A 14,738-nucleotide genomic window follows, 5' to 3' on the forward strand; every position below is an offset into this window, starting at 1 on the left:
GTCACTCAGCAACCGCAGGATGACATCAAGTGACCTACAGAAGGAATGGCAAATGGCAGCTGAGGTGAAGTGCACGGCAAGAACAGTTCATAACGGGCTCCTAGAGACCTCAAGTCATGTAAAGCTAGAAAAAAGCCTTTCATCAATGAGAAGCAAAGGAGAACCAGCCTGAAGTTTGCCAAAGACCATAAGGATTGGACCATAGAGGACTGGAGTAAGGTATTCTTCTCTGATGAGTCTAATTTTCAGCTTTGCCCAACACCTGGTCATCTAATGGTTAGACGGAGACCTGGAGAGGCATACAAGTCACAGTGTCTTGCACCCACTGTGAAATTTGGTGGAGGATCGGTGATGATCTGGGGATGCTTCAGCAAGGCTGGAATTGGGCAGGTTAATCTTTGCGAAGGACGTATGAATCAAGCCGCATACAAGGTTATCCTTGAAAAAACACTTGCTTCCTTCTGCTCAGGCAATGTTCCCCAACTCTGAGGACTGTTTTTTCCAGCAGGACAATGCCCCATGCCACACAGCTAGGTCAATCAATGTGTGGATGAAGGAGCTCCACATCAAGACCCTGTCATGGCCAGCCCAATCTCCAGACCTGAACCCTATTGAAAACCTCTGGAATGTAATCAAGAGGTAGATGGATAGTCACAAGCCATCAAACAAAGATGAACTGCTTACATTTTTGTGCCAGGAGTGGCGTAAGGTCACCCAAAAGCAGCGTGAAAGACTGGTAGAAAGCAGCCAAGACGCATGAAAGCTGAGATTAAAAATCATGGTTATTCCACCAAATATTGATTTCTGAACTCTTCCTGAGTTAAAACATGAGTATTGTTGTTTCTAAATGAATAAGAGCTTGTTTTCTTTGCAGTATTTGAGGTCTGACAGCACTGGTTCTCTGGTTCTTTTTTATTATTTTGACGATTTCTCATTTGCTGCAAATAAATACAAAGTTTTTAGCTTTGATTTTTAGAGACAAGTTGTCAGTAGTTTATAGAATAAAACAACAATGTACATTTTACTCAAAAATAGACCTAGAAAGAGAAAAATCAGAGAAAATGAAAATGAGCTGTGTATATATAGATATATATAGATATATACACACACACATTACATACATACACACATATTATATACACACACACATATATATGTGGCGCCCCTGAGGGTTCGGTCGCCACAGAGGTACTGCATCTCACCCAGAGCTGTGGTATCTCACTCTCAGGTAAGGAAGGAGTACAGCTCAGGACCCTAACACCTGCATTCATTACACCACACTTCAGAGGGCGGGGCGAGATTGCTCCTACGGGAGAGCACAGTCCCTGGTCCAAGGCTGGGGTGGGGGGAACCTAGTAAAGGGGTGTGGGTGGAGGACGTAGTTAAGAGGAGCACATAGAAGGAAGATATAAAAAGAGAAACCATCTTAGAAAGACAGATTAGTCTGAGGAGGAAAGTGCCAGGAGCAGAGGCTCTGTAGGAGCTCTTTTCCAGAGGCGGGCCTAGCCAGTGAGGCCCAAGGCTGAGAGGAAGAAGAGAAGGAGAGGAGAGGGAGCAGGAAGGCTCCAGGAACCAGAAGAAAGGATCCCAGGGGTACAGGCAGTGCGAGAGGCCACCCGTACGCCCAAATATGGTGGAGGGGTCAGGCTGCATACAGGGAACTGGTCCCTCAACTAGTAGAAGATTGCACGTCTTAACTAGAAACCGGAGGCTGCAGTATTTCATGTCCAGTAGCCAACATTCCAAATCAGTCTCACCAGGAAGGTAGCTATATAGGACCCAGGGGACGGAACAGACGTCGCCCGCCAAGGCCCGCAGGTACTGGACTGGGACACTTGGTATGAGGTTCAGGGAGACAGCCAGAGAGAGGACACAGAAGGGGGTCCTGCTATGTACTCCGGAGTTACCTGGGGGTGGACTGAACCCCTCACTGAGTAAATGCTGCACGGCACGGGAAGTTACCTTGACGTCTGTAACTTGGACTGCAATAACCGTGAGTAAAGATCCAGAGGACTGCACCACCTTGTCTGTGTTTCTGGCAGCGCCATCACTCCCTGCACTACAACGTCCAGCGCAACCTACAACAACATCTACACTGCCCTGGAGCTATCTCTTCCTGTGGAGAGCCACACCATCCCTGCTGCAGTAACATCAGCTTCAGAAGACGGCTCCTCAGCGGCCGCTCCCTTTAGCCGCATTCCACAGGTGGCGTCACAAACTTTAACATCCTACTAATATTATAAATGCGAAAGTTTGTGAGTATGTATGTTTGTTACTCTTTCACGAAAAAACTACTGGACGGATTTGCATGAAACTTTACAGTAATATAGATTATACATCGGAATAACATATAGGCTACAATTTGTAATGATTTTATGTAATTTTGGTCGTAATATAACGATACATGTCAATTAAGTCGGAAAAAAATCTGGCCTCTGAGAGTTATCTTGGCGTACGCTGCCTAAACCGTTGGAGTTACACAAAGATGATGTACCGTAGAATTGTTTGTCTTGAATAGTTCTAAATAAAAGTCTGCGACAGCATATATCTACCTTTTATGTGGAAGCCACTATGACCAAAATTGTGAACCATAAATTTAATTAAATTAGATACTATTTTACAATGCACATTTTAGTATATTTATCAAACTTTTTAGTATATTTATCAAACTCTTATATACACACATACACAGGTGATATTTAAATGGCTGATTTACAGCAGTCAGAAGAGATTGATAATACAATAATTTGCCCATAGTGGATCATTGTATAGTGAGGTCACAGTTGCCGCCTGTGCACAGTCAGAATACAGGGGTGATCATATACCGTGGCCAGGTACAAGTGTGGCACAGGGGGTTCACACACGACCCCCAGGGACTGACATTTCCTAGAAACTTTGGCAGCTGTCAGTCATGAGCTCACCCTGATACATTACACTCTGGAAACAGCTGAAGGGAGAAGGATAATTTATGACATTTTCTCAGACTTAAAAAAAAAAAAAAAATAGCCCAGAAAACAGCCCATATGTCAGGAACAGGTTACTAGGGAGCTACACGTCCCAGCACGGCCTGCCCGCGCCCACAACCCGGGGGGAGTGTGAGGCTTCCTCCTGCAGGTTGCCCGGGGGCACCGGGCCGTCATTGTCCTTACACAGGGGGTCCCCGCCGCCATTGTCCCTCCACATAACACCGTATAATAAAACATGCGCTCACCTGCGCCAGCTGCTGCAGCCGGGAAAGTTCCGAGCGCCTCACCTGGGCGGAGGGGAAGTGACTCACACACGGGGAGGGGCAGTAACCTGAGCGCGGCTCCATGGAGGATGCACACACTGCAGCCTGACAGCACCGGCAGCAGCGCTACACAAATGGCGTCCTCCCCTCCTGTGTGCAGCACAGCCCTGTGTGTGTGCAGCGCAGCATGTCACCCACAGCACCAGCAGGCTGCTCTCAGCTCCCACAGAGCACTGGGAATGGTTGCTATGGGTAACCGCGCCACAGCTGCTCCTCATAGACCAGTCATATACAACTGATATCGTCTGTACAGCGATCGTAATATAACTAATTAGATTGTTTTAGTATTTTGTTTGAACTTTACTAAGTATCTATTTTGTAATTAGCACTTATAAAAATGCCGCGAAAGCGTAAGTCTAACATTTCCCAAAGCTCTAATAAAGCCCGAGCTCTGAAAATAATTAGACGTGATGAGACGTCTCAACAAGCCGAGCAACGAAGGCTTGAGCAGGCGGTGCGTTGTGCGGCACATAGAGCTGCAGAGACTCCAGAACAATCCCAAGCCCGACGTGAACAGCATGCGGAGTTTTTGGCATCTCAACGGGCTGCTGAAACTCAAGAACAGTCCCAAGCCCGACGTGAACAGCATGCGGAGTATCTGGCGTCTCAACGGGCTGCTGAAACTCCAGAACAGTCCCAAGCCCGACGTGAACAGCATGCGGAGTATCTGGCGTCTCAACGGGCTGCTGAAACTCCAGAACAGTCCCAAGCCCGACGTGAACAGCATGCGGAGTATCTGGCGTCTCAACGGGCTGCTGAAACTCCAGAACAGTCCCAAGCTCAACGTGAACAGCATGAGGAGTATCTGGCGTCTCAACGGGCTGCTGAAACTCCAGAACAGTCCCAAGCCCGACGTGAACAGCATGCGGAGTATCTGGCGTCTCAACGGGCTGCTGAAACTCCAGAACAGTCCCAAGCCCGACGTGAACAGCATGCGGAGTATCTGGCGTCTCAACGGGCTGCTGAAACTCCAGAACAGTCCCAAGCTCAACGTGAACAGCATGAGGAGTATCTGGCGTCTCAACGGGCTGCAGAAACTCCAGAACAGTCCCAAGCCCGACGTGAACAGCATGCGGAGTATCTGGCGTCTCAACGGGCTGCTGAAACTCCAGAACAGTCCCAAGCTCAACGTGAACAGCATGAGGAGTATCTGGCGTCTCAACGGGCTGCTGAAACTCCAGAACAGTCCCAAGCCCGACGTGAACAGCATGCGGAGTATCTGGCGTCTCAACGGGCTGCTGAAACTCCAGAACAGTCCCAAGCTCGACGTCAGCAGCAAGCGACTTACATGGCGTCCCAAAGAGCCACTGAAACTTATGAAATGGCCGAATCTCGCAGACGCACTGTTGCTAAAAGGGCAGCACAGCGACGTCAAACATTTACAAGAAATACATGGATATTGTTTAATAAAGCTGCATTTGAGTATGACAAGACTCTTGATTATGAAACTCACAAGCTTATAAAAATAGAAGCAATGACCATAGATTGCAAATATTGCGGAGCTCTTAAGTGGAAAGAGGAAGCAGCAGGTATGTGTTGTTTGGGCGGGAAAGTAGCTCTTCCTTATATAGACGAGCCAGTTCAACCTTTAAAAGAGCTTTTATCTAATGAAACTGATGAATCTCGCCTTTTTCTAAATAATATAAGAAAATACAACATGTGCTTTCATATTACGTCTTTTGGAGCAGATCAAATTGTCTCAATGCCAGGGTTTTGCCCGACCTTTACAACACAAGGACAAGTATACCACCGTATTGGTTCTTTAATTCCTACGTCCATTTCGCAACCACAATTTTTACAAGTTTATTTCATAGGTGACGAAGAAGAACAAATCAACAGGCATACTGAGTGCGTGCAAAGCGTAGATAGAAACATAGTTAAAAAATTACAACGAGTACTTCACGACCACAACATTTTGGTGCATGAATTTAAAACGGCTAGAGACAGAATGATCAATGACGATCATTTCAAAGTAGTGATTCACCTAGACCGTGTACCACGTGGTCAACATGAGAGACGATTCAATGCCCCTACTACAAATGAAATAGCTGCTGTAATAGTTAGTAGCGAACAAACTATGTCTCGGGACATTGTTGTGCAGCCGTGCGATGGCATGCTCACTAGGGTTCCCGATACACATAGATTCTATGACGCTCTCAAGTACCCAATATTTTTTTGGAAAGGACAAGAGGGGTTTAGCATTGATATTCCTCAGATAAATCCAATTACCAAACAAGCAATACCAAGCAAAGAGGTGTCCTGCAAAGATTTTTATGCCTTTCACTTGATGGTCCGTCGCAGCAATTTTAATTTGATGCTTAAGTGTAGGCTCCTACTTCATCAGTTTCTGGTCGACATGTATGTAAAGATGGAAAGTGAGCGCTTAAGGTTCATTTCTTTAAATAAAAAAAAACTGCGCGCAGAAAATTATATTCACTTGCAAGATGCAATAAGAAATGATGCGGATTTGGATCCAAATAACTTAGGTCAGATGGTGATTCTCCCGTCATCATTTGTAAATAGCCCGAGATACCTACACGAATACACACAAGATGCGTTCACATACGTACGTAATTATGGGAGGCCTGATTTATTTATTACAATGACTTGCAACCCCGCTTTGCCAGAAATCACCAAAGAGCTTATGGCTGGTCAAAATTCAACGGACAGACATGACTTAACAGCCCGAGTATTTAGAATAAAAGTACAGAAGTTGGTAGCTCTAATTACAAAAGGTAACATATTTGGTGATATGCAATGCTTCATGTACTCGATCGAGTGGCAAAAGCGAGGTTTGCCTCATGTGCACTTACTGCTGTGGTTAAAGGAAAAATTGCATCCGAACCAAATTGACGAAATCATATGTGCTGAGATACCAAACCCAGAAACCGATCAAAAGCTCTATGATACAGTGACAAAGAATATGATTCACGGGCCATATGGTACATTCAATTCTTCATCGCCATGCATGAAGGAAGGAAAATGTACAAAAAAATATCCGAGGAAGCTTTTAAAAGATACTCAAACCAATGACAAAGGTTATCCTTTGTACAGGCGCAGAGCACCAGAGAATGGTGGACGCACGACGATTATAAAAAGCCGTAGAGGAACACAGGAAATATTGGTGGACAATAGCTGGGTGGTCCCATATTCTCCACTCTTATCAAAATTTTTTAATTCTCATTTAAATGCAGAGTTCTGTAATACGGTACAGACGATAAAATATATTTGTAAATATATTAATAAGGGTAGCGACCAGGCTATTTTTAACATCCGCCAGCAAGGGAATGTTAACATTGACCCAAGAGATGAGGTGCAGACCTTTAGAACCGGCCGATATGTTAGTAGTAACGAAGCAGCGTGGCGGATCTTAGGTCTGCCTCTGCACGAGAGACACCCAACCGTTACTCATCTCGCGATTCATTTACCCAATAGCGAGAGGGTTTACTTTACGGAAAATAATTTTAGAGAGAGATTAGAAGCACCACCTAAAACTACACTAACTGCATTTTTCCTGTTGTGCCAAAGTGATACGTTTGCAAAAACATTACTTTACATTGACGTGCCTCGCTACTATACTTGGAATGTGGCACGGAAGCAATGGAAACGTCGTTTACAAGGAACACCTGTCGATGGCTGGCCAGGTGTGAAGGCAGGAGATGCTCTAGGTCGCATTTACACGGTGCACGTTAGCAATTTTGAATGTTATTGCTTGCGTATGCTGCTGAATGTAATAAGGGGTCCAACCAACTTCTCGGATTTAAAAACATTTGAAGGTCAAGAATTTGCAACTTTTCGGCAGGTGTGTGAGAAGATGGGGTTGTTGGAATATGATAACCACTGGGATACCACCTTAGAAGAGGCCGTGCTATGTCGCTCCCCGGCGCAAATAAGAGAGCTGTTTGCCATATTGATATGCACTTGCGGTTTATCCAATCCTCTACAACTCTGGCACAAGTATAAAACTGCGTTATCAGAGGATATCATGCACAGATTTGAAAGAATGGATCACGTTAACGATGATCTCTGTTTCAATGAGGCGTTGGGGCTTATTGAGGACAAAATATTAATAATTTCTGGAAAGAAATTGTCCGATTTTGGTCTACCCTCACCGCGGCGTAGAGGAGAGCTGTCGAACGAGTTGATAAAAGAGCTAAGCTATGATACCAACCAGTTAGACGCTCACATTTGCGAAACTGAGCCACGTTTGCTACCTGATCAAAGAGAGATTTATCACAAAATAGTAGGACGAGTTGAGAATGGTGAAGGCGGACTTTTTTTCCTTGATGCCCCGGGTGGTACAGGAAAAACTTTCTTGCTTAATTTACTTTTAGCAAAAATTCGTAGCAGTCATAACGTTGCATTAGCTGTGGCTTCCTCTGGAATTGCTGCAACATTGCTAAGCGGTGGACGGACGGCACATTCAGTCTTTAAATTACCTCTTAATCTGGTGAACGAAGAAACCCCATCGTGTAATATCAGCAAGAGCAGCGTCCGTGGCCTCCTGTTGCAACAGTGCAAACTAATCGTGTGGGACGAGTGCACAATGTCACACAAACGTGCCATCGAAGCTCTTGATCGTTGTCTACAAGACTTACACAGTAAACAAACAATAATGGGTGGTGTGGTTGTTTTATTGGCTGGGGACTTTAGGCAAACTTTGCCTGTCATCGAGCGAGGCACTGCAGCAGACGAAATTAACGCATGTCTGAAATCCTCATATTTATGGACCAAAGTTGAAAAGCTGCACCTCACCACCAACATGCGTGTCCAGTTATTCAGTGATCTAGAGTTGGGCGCGTACGCTGAGAAACTGCTCGAGATCGGTGAAGGTCGAATCGAAACTGACGAAGAAGGTATGGTTCTATTCACTAACTAATTTTGTCATTTTGTGGATTCGGAAGACGCACTTATTGCTCAAGTTTTTCCAAATTTGCAACAAAACATCCACGATGAAAATTGGCTATGTGAAAGAACTATACTAGCACCAAGAAATGAAACAGTTGCGAAAATCAATAAAATTATCTTGGACCAAGTAACCAGCGATGCAACAACCTACAACTTCATCGACACAGTCATGTCATCTGAAGACTGTACGAGCTACCCAGTGGAGTTTCTTAACTCTTTGGAGCTATCCGGGGTCCCATCTCATAAGCTCGAATTAAAGGTCGGTATACCCGTTTTGTTAATGCGCAACTTGGACGCCCCGAGATTATGTAATGGCACAAGATTGCGAGATACTGAACTAGGCGGGCACATTGTAAAGGCCACAATTTTAACTGGAGAAGCTAAGGGTGAAAATATTCTTATACCACGCATCCCAATAATACCCAATAACTTACCCTTTAATTTTAAACGTTTGCAGTTCCCACTTAAAGTTGCATTTTCAATGACCATCAATAAATCGCAAGGGCAAACTTTGAAGGTAGCAGGGATACATTTAGGCACGCCCTGTTTTTCCCACGGTCAGCTATACGTAGCTTGCTCACGTGTTTCTAAATCGCAAAATCTACATATTTTCGCTGAACGAAAGAAATCAAATAACATAGTTTACAGGAGTATATTGCAGTAAAAACACATAGATAAATTACCTGCAGATGTCCATTATTCCAATTACATACTAATTCTTTACTAACACGAACAATATTAAACGCAAGTAACTTCAGTCCGTCCTGTTTATTAATCAGTGTTTAGTAATCCGCTTGTGATGAAATTTGATATGGATAATTTCAAGCCTGGGGAAGGACATAGGGCTACTTTATATAAACACACCATACAGGCGAAGATTATATAAAACTGTAAACCTGATTGACTGACACACCTAGCGGTCAACGCACAGCCGAAACCACTGAACTTAGCATCTTGAAATTTGCAGATAGGTTCTATTATAGCTTAAATGAGCACTAAGAAAGGAATTTTGATAATTCCACCCTCAAGAGTTTCCCTCTTAATATTATAGGGGTTCAAAGATTGTATGGAATCCGTCAGTTTTGGAGTCAGACATCTGAAATTTTGGATGTACGAGTAACTAAATAAGATTATTTTTTTTTACTATTAAGATTATTTTTTTTACTATTAAAATGATCTGTCACGACTAATGTGGCAGACCAAATTCCACGGGAGCGAAGCCGCGGGTAAAAGCAAGTAAATTATAATGCACAATCTATAGTAATTCATAACGTATAATGCACATCCCATAGTCATCCATGTACTATAATGCACCCCCATAGTCATCCATAAAATATAATGCACCCCATAGTCATCCATAAAACCTAATGCACCCTATAGTCATCCATAAATTATAATGCACAGCCCATAATCATCCATGTACTATAATGCAGCCCCATAGTCATCCATAAAGTATAATGCATCTCCATAGTCATCCATGTAGTAGTGTGGCGCCCCTGAGGGTTCGGTCGCCACAGGGGTACTGCACCTCACCCAGAGGTGTCGTGTCTCCCTTCTCTCAGGTAAGGAGGGAGTGCTGCACGGAACCCCAACACCTACACCCAACACCACACTACCCCAGGCCAGCAGGAGGGGCAAGAAACAATGTAGTTTTCTGCTGAGCCCTGACCCTGGCTGGGGTGGGGGGAACCAAAAGATAGGGGGAACCAGAAGTGGGTGTGGGTGGAGGAAGTAGTTTATGGGAGCACTCATACAGTAGATATATAAAAAGGTAGACATCTTAACAAGAGCAGGGAGTTGAGGAGTGTGGTTCAGAGGAACAGTCTGGGAGCAGAGTCTCTGTAGGAGCTCTGCTCCACTACAAGGCCCAGGACTGAGGCCCAGGAGGGGAGCAGGGAGTAAGCTCTGTTCTGTAGAATGGATCCTAGGGGAGTATGGCGAGTGCAAGCGGCACCCGTACACCCCCGCCAAGTGTCAGGAGGATCTAGGCCGCAAGAAGGGGACCGGCCCCTGGCCCAGTCGTGCAGCTTCAGGCCTCGGCTGGAAAAACCGGAGGCTTCTGACTTCTATAGCCAGGAGCCAAACCCCCACTTCAATCCAAGTAAGGCCAAGCAGGTCTGTGCAAATCCGACGGACAGGGGAGACCTCGCAGCCACCCGAACAGGATTCACAGTGGGAAGCGCAGGGCAGGATGGAGTAAGACCCAGCGTGAAGTCGGTCTAGAGAGGTACATAAGAAAGTGGGGTTCTGCCAGGTACACCCGAACTGCCTGAGGAAGGATGGAACCCCTGACCGGTGAACGTGGCGCGACGCGGGAGGCTTGCACCAGTACAGTGCACCTGTGGACTGTCTAAGAACTGTGAGTAAATATTGGATGACTGCACTGAGCAGCCTCCAAAACCAAATTTTATTTTACTCCTAAATCTCTAGCTATTTAATGTCATAATCTGATCTTTTTTTCTAATATACTTTAATTTAAAATTCCCTATCCTTCCCTCACTACTCTAACTGATTTATTTATTTATATTACTTTCTCTTTGATGATCAAATGAATCGTCATCAGGGGGCAGAGGCTACAGTCATTGCCACAGCCTTTGCCCACTCCCTGAAATGAAGCGTCATTAGTGGCCTCCGTTTCGGGGGCTGGGCTAGTCCCTGCTTTACCGAGCATGTGTTGGTTGTCAGTTCTGATATATGCTCAGTAGATTCCTGTCACTGTGCACTGTTCTTCTTCTCACCCATTAGTATGGGTGAAATCTGCAGCAAAAACTCTGAAAGAATTGACATGCTGCAGATTTACATCTATAAGGAAAAAATAAGCAACATGTGCATGAGACTTCAGGATTCTCTTTCACTCCGCTGACATCCGGAAACCCTTCAGGTTTTGTGACAAATCTGTGCAGAAAAATCTGCAACGTCTGCACAGGCCCTCACACATACAGGATAATATGTGATTTATATGACTGATTTGATATACTGTTATACATTATACACATTGTATGTATATACAGATATATGACAGTGTGTATAATGTATAACAGCTGATGTCTGTATTATTCTTTATACTATAGTATAAACACTAAGAGAGTACACATATGGATATTAATAAAAGAATTACGTTGTTATGTTATTATGTATTGTTGTAAGATGGCTTCCGGACAGGTCCTTGAGGGGAGATATGCGTTACCAAGGTTAGTAGCTTCGGTGATATAAACCCAGAGAGAGTTAATTGGGCGTATCAGGGCTGGTTTTTACGAGCAGTCATTAGAGTTGGGAAGGATTGGCTGCTCACATATCCCCACCCAAGGGCCTGTGTATAAAATGGAGACAGAGTTTCTCACTCAGTGTCTGTGGCTGGAGGTGTGGAGACCTCCAGCGTGTCTGTGCTACAGGACACTGACCGTGAGCAGGTGAACCTGCAGTATTGTATGGACTAGTTATTTTCTGTTTTGTTACTTTGTGCTGGACAAGGCTGTCTTTTGTTTATTTTCCAAGTGCGGTTTATGAGGTCTGAATAAACTTGCCTTGGACATTTTTAAAGAAACAGTATCCTGTGCCTACCTCTAACACGGCTGAGTACAATTCTCTACAGTATATATATGTATTAATATTATCTTTTTAGTTTTTCCTCACGTTCACCTTTTCCCTCTCCCCAACCCTCCCGTCCACACCTCTCCCCTCCTTTTTTTCCTTCCCTTCCCCTTTATTAATTGGTCACATGTCACTGAAATTTTATTATTTTATACATTTTTTTTCTTTTATATATATTTTTCACCCTTTATTTATTGTTCACATGTCACTGCACTTTTATATATTTATATAAACATATTCACTATTGATTTTCACGATTTCGATATATGTATTAAAGGGGTTTTCCCACAAACAAAAGTAATTGTAATGAATGGCTGTGTCTGATGGTGTACAGAACATGGTCTGATCATACCACATCTCCTGGGCAGGGGAGGAAGCAAAGGAGTATACAGACATTACAGCAGGGAATAACAGAAGATTCATTTTGTGAGGGAAAATATAGTTTAAATCAGGCAGTGAAATGTTTTACCTCAGAAAATGAATCCTCTGCGATCCCCGGCTGTAATGTCTGTATTGTCTTTTGCTCTCCCCCTGCCCAGGAGCTGTGGTATGTTCCGTACAGGGTCAGACACAGACAATGATTCAAATGAACTTTTATTTGTGGGAAAACCCCTTTAATAATGACTTCGTATTTATTCCCCCTTTTTCTCCATCTATTATAATGGTTATTTTTAGTCTAATTCATTAATCTTTGTATTGTATATGGGGACTAATATCCGTATAATATACAGTATATATTATTTATTTATCACCTGATCACACATAATAATTTATGATATTCTTTATATGCTTATATACATGTAACACTCACTACCCCCTATTCCTGTGTATTGCTGTAATATATAACCTATACTCGTTATCCATCATTATAAATTAAGAAGATTTTCCACTTTATCTGATATATCCACACTCAATCAGTAGATTAGATGTCTGCTGAAGAGGTGATACGCATGAACGTCTCCACGTCATCCTCCCCGACTGTATCTATATGTGCCCCGTGACCCCGATCATGTGTCTCCATCACGTGATCGCAGCATCACAGGTCACATAGTTTCCTCGTAGCGTTGGTGCGCGTTGTGTATCGCGCCACGCCTCCTCAGCACCCATTGGTTGGTGGAGACATACCTCCATCCTGATTGGCTATAGTTGGCCGTTTAACTCTTAGCTCTTTCCGAATGATGCCACCCCCTGACGAAGACAAGAAGCAGAAACATACGTCGGGTGGACGCCATTCAGGAGTGGGATCTGCATCTGCTATAGCGTGAGTACAATGCACATGTGGTCACCTTTTCTAAAAACGCTTAAAGTGGATACAAATACATATCTGTCAACAGCACATATGCCCAAGTCAGTGCACTACTCTCTACAGGATTCACACCGACCTCCAAATAATAAGGGACCAGCCCTTGTATATATACATATACAGGTGCATCTCACTAAATTAGAATATCATCAAAAAGTTACTTTATTTCAGTTCTTCAATACAAAAAAGTGAAACTCGTATAGCCATAATCATCAGCATTAACAGAAATAAACAATAGATCACTCTGTAATGACTCTATATAATATATGAGGTTCACTTTTTGCATTGAAGAACTGAAATAAATTAATTTTTGATGATATTCTAATTTAGTGAAAAACACCTGTATTTGTTCACATATGAGATATATAATTTATGTATATTTATACTTTGGAGGCACTTGTATGGCGCCCCTGAGGGTTCGACCGCCACAGGAATGCTGCACTTCTTTAGTGGAGTGTAGTGTTCCTCCTCCGAGGTAAGGCCAGTGTGATAGTTGTGACCTAACCTTTTGCATCCAACACCACACTTCTCCACCAGAGGGAGCTAGTATGTACTAGGTGCTGCTCCCCTGGTTACAGGGAGACTGGGGAACACAAAGTGGTAGGAACCAGTTAGTGGGTGAGGGTGGAGACCTTACAAGTTAGTGACACTTTAGATCTAATATTTAATGAAAAGCCATTTTTGATCTTAGTCCTTTTCTGCTAGTCGTTCATTGGTCCTAATTAGTCAAGTCCTAGTGGTCGTGCTGTGCTGTCAAACTACTACGTGTTAATGTGACTTCCCTCCGGGAGCGCAGATCCTGTGTGGGCCTGCACCGGTAAGGGACACAGCCCTCGTACCCTGGCCTTGGGACGAGAGGTAGGTTGCAGACAAGGAATGTCTCAACCCGGCCAAGGACCAGGATCAAGAAGGCCCGGGAGCTTTAGAGTGTGGCTCCCTAGCAAATGGGTCCCAGGGAGGATGCAGACGGAGCGGAGTACGCCACCTGTCCTCGCCTACCTGATCTATTCAGAGGGATTCTGGCTGCATGAGGGGTACCGGCCCCCGACCTTGTACCTTATGTCTTGGATGGGAAAGCCCGGTTAGGCCCTGAGGATCCCACCGGGCATCGGATGGAGAGGAATTGCCACCCGTGCCTTAGTCCTGAGAGGAGCTCAGAGGGAGACCCGGCCTAGCTACACACGCACAGACGGGAAAGGGTGAAGTCTGTAGTGCAGGAACACTCTGGTGTAGGGTCGCTACAGAACACTGGACTTTCTCGGAGGTAGTCGGACCCCCGTCCCTGGTGGCCGCAGGACTCGGCAGGAAGCAGGGAGTCGCCTTCCCGCTGTCATCTCTAAGTGAGTAAAGCCTTGGAAGTTCACCCCTATGGCCTCCAGACTGTTCATTATGCGCCATACCATGCGACGCGGTGCCCGTACTCCTCGCACTACTACCCCCCTTCCATCCTGTCTGCCTGCCCTGAGGCCCTGCTCCGCCTGTGGGGAGCAGTGAGAACTTTGGCCGCCATGACACCGGGCCTCAGCGGACTGTAGCGGCGCTGGTGACCCTTCACCAGGCACCACAGATGGCGTAGTCGTTAATCAGCCACTCAACCCGGACAAGCCCACACCATCTCTTTCTAATGTGACGGCCCTGAGCATGGGT

The sequence above is a fragment of the Phyllobates terribilis genome, unplaced genomic scaffold, assembly GCF_046119375.1.
Source record: "Phyllobates terribilis strain yellow unplaced genomic scaffold, ASM4611937v1 Scaffold_146__1_contigs__length_4606013, whole genome shotgun sequence".
Classification (NCBI taxonomy): Eukaryota; Metazoa; Chordata; class Amphibia; order Anura; family Dendrobatidae; genus Phyllobates; species Phyllobates terribilis.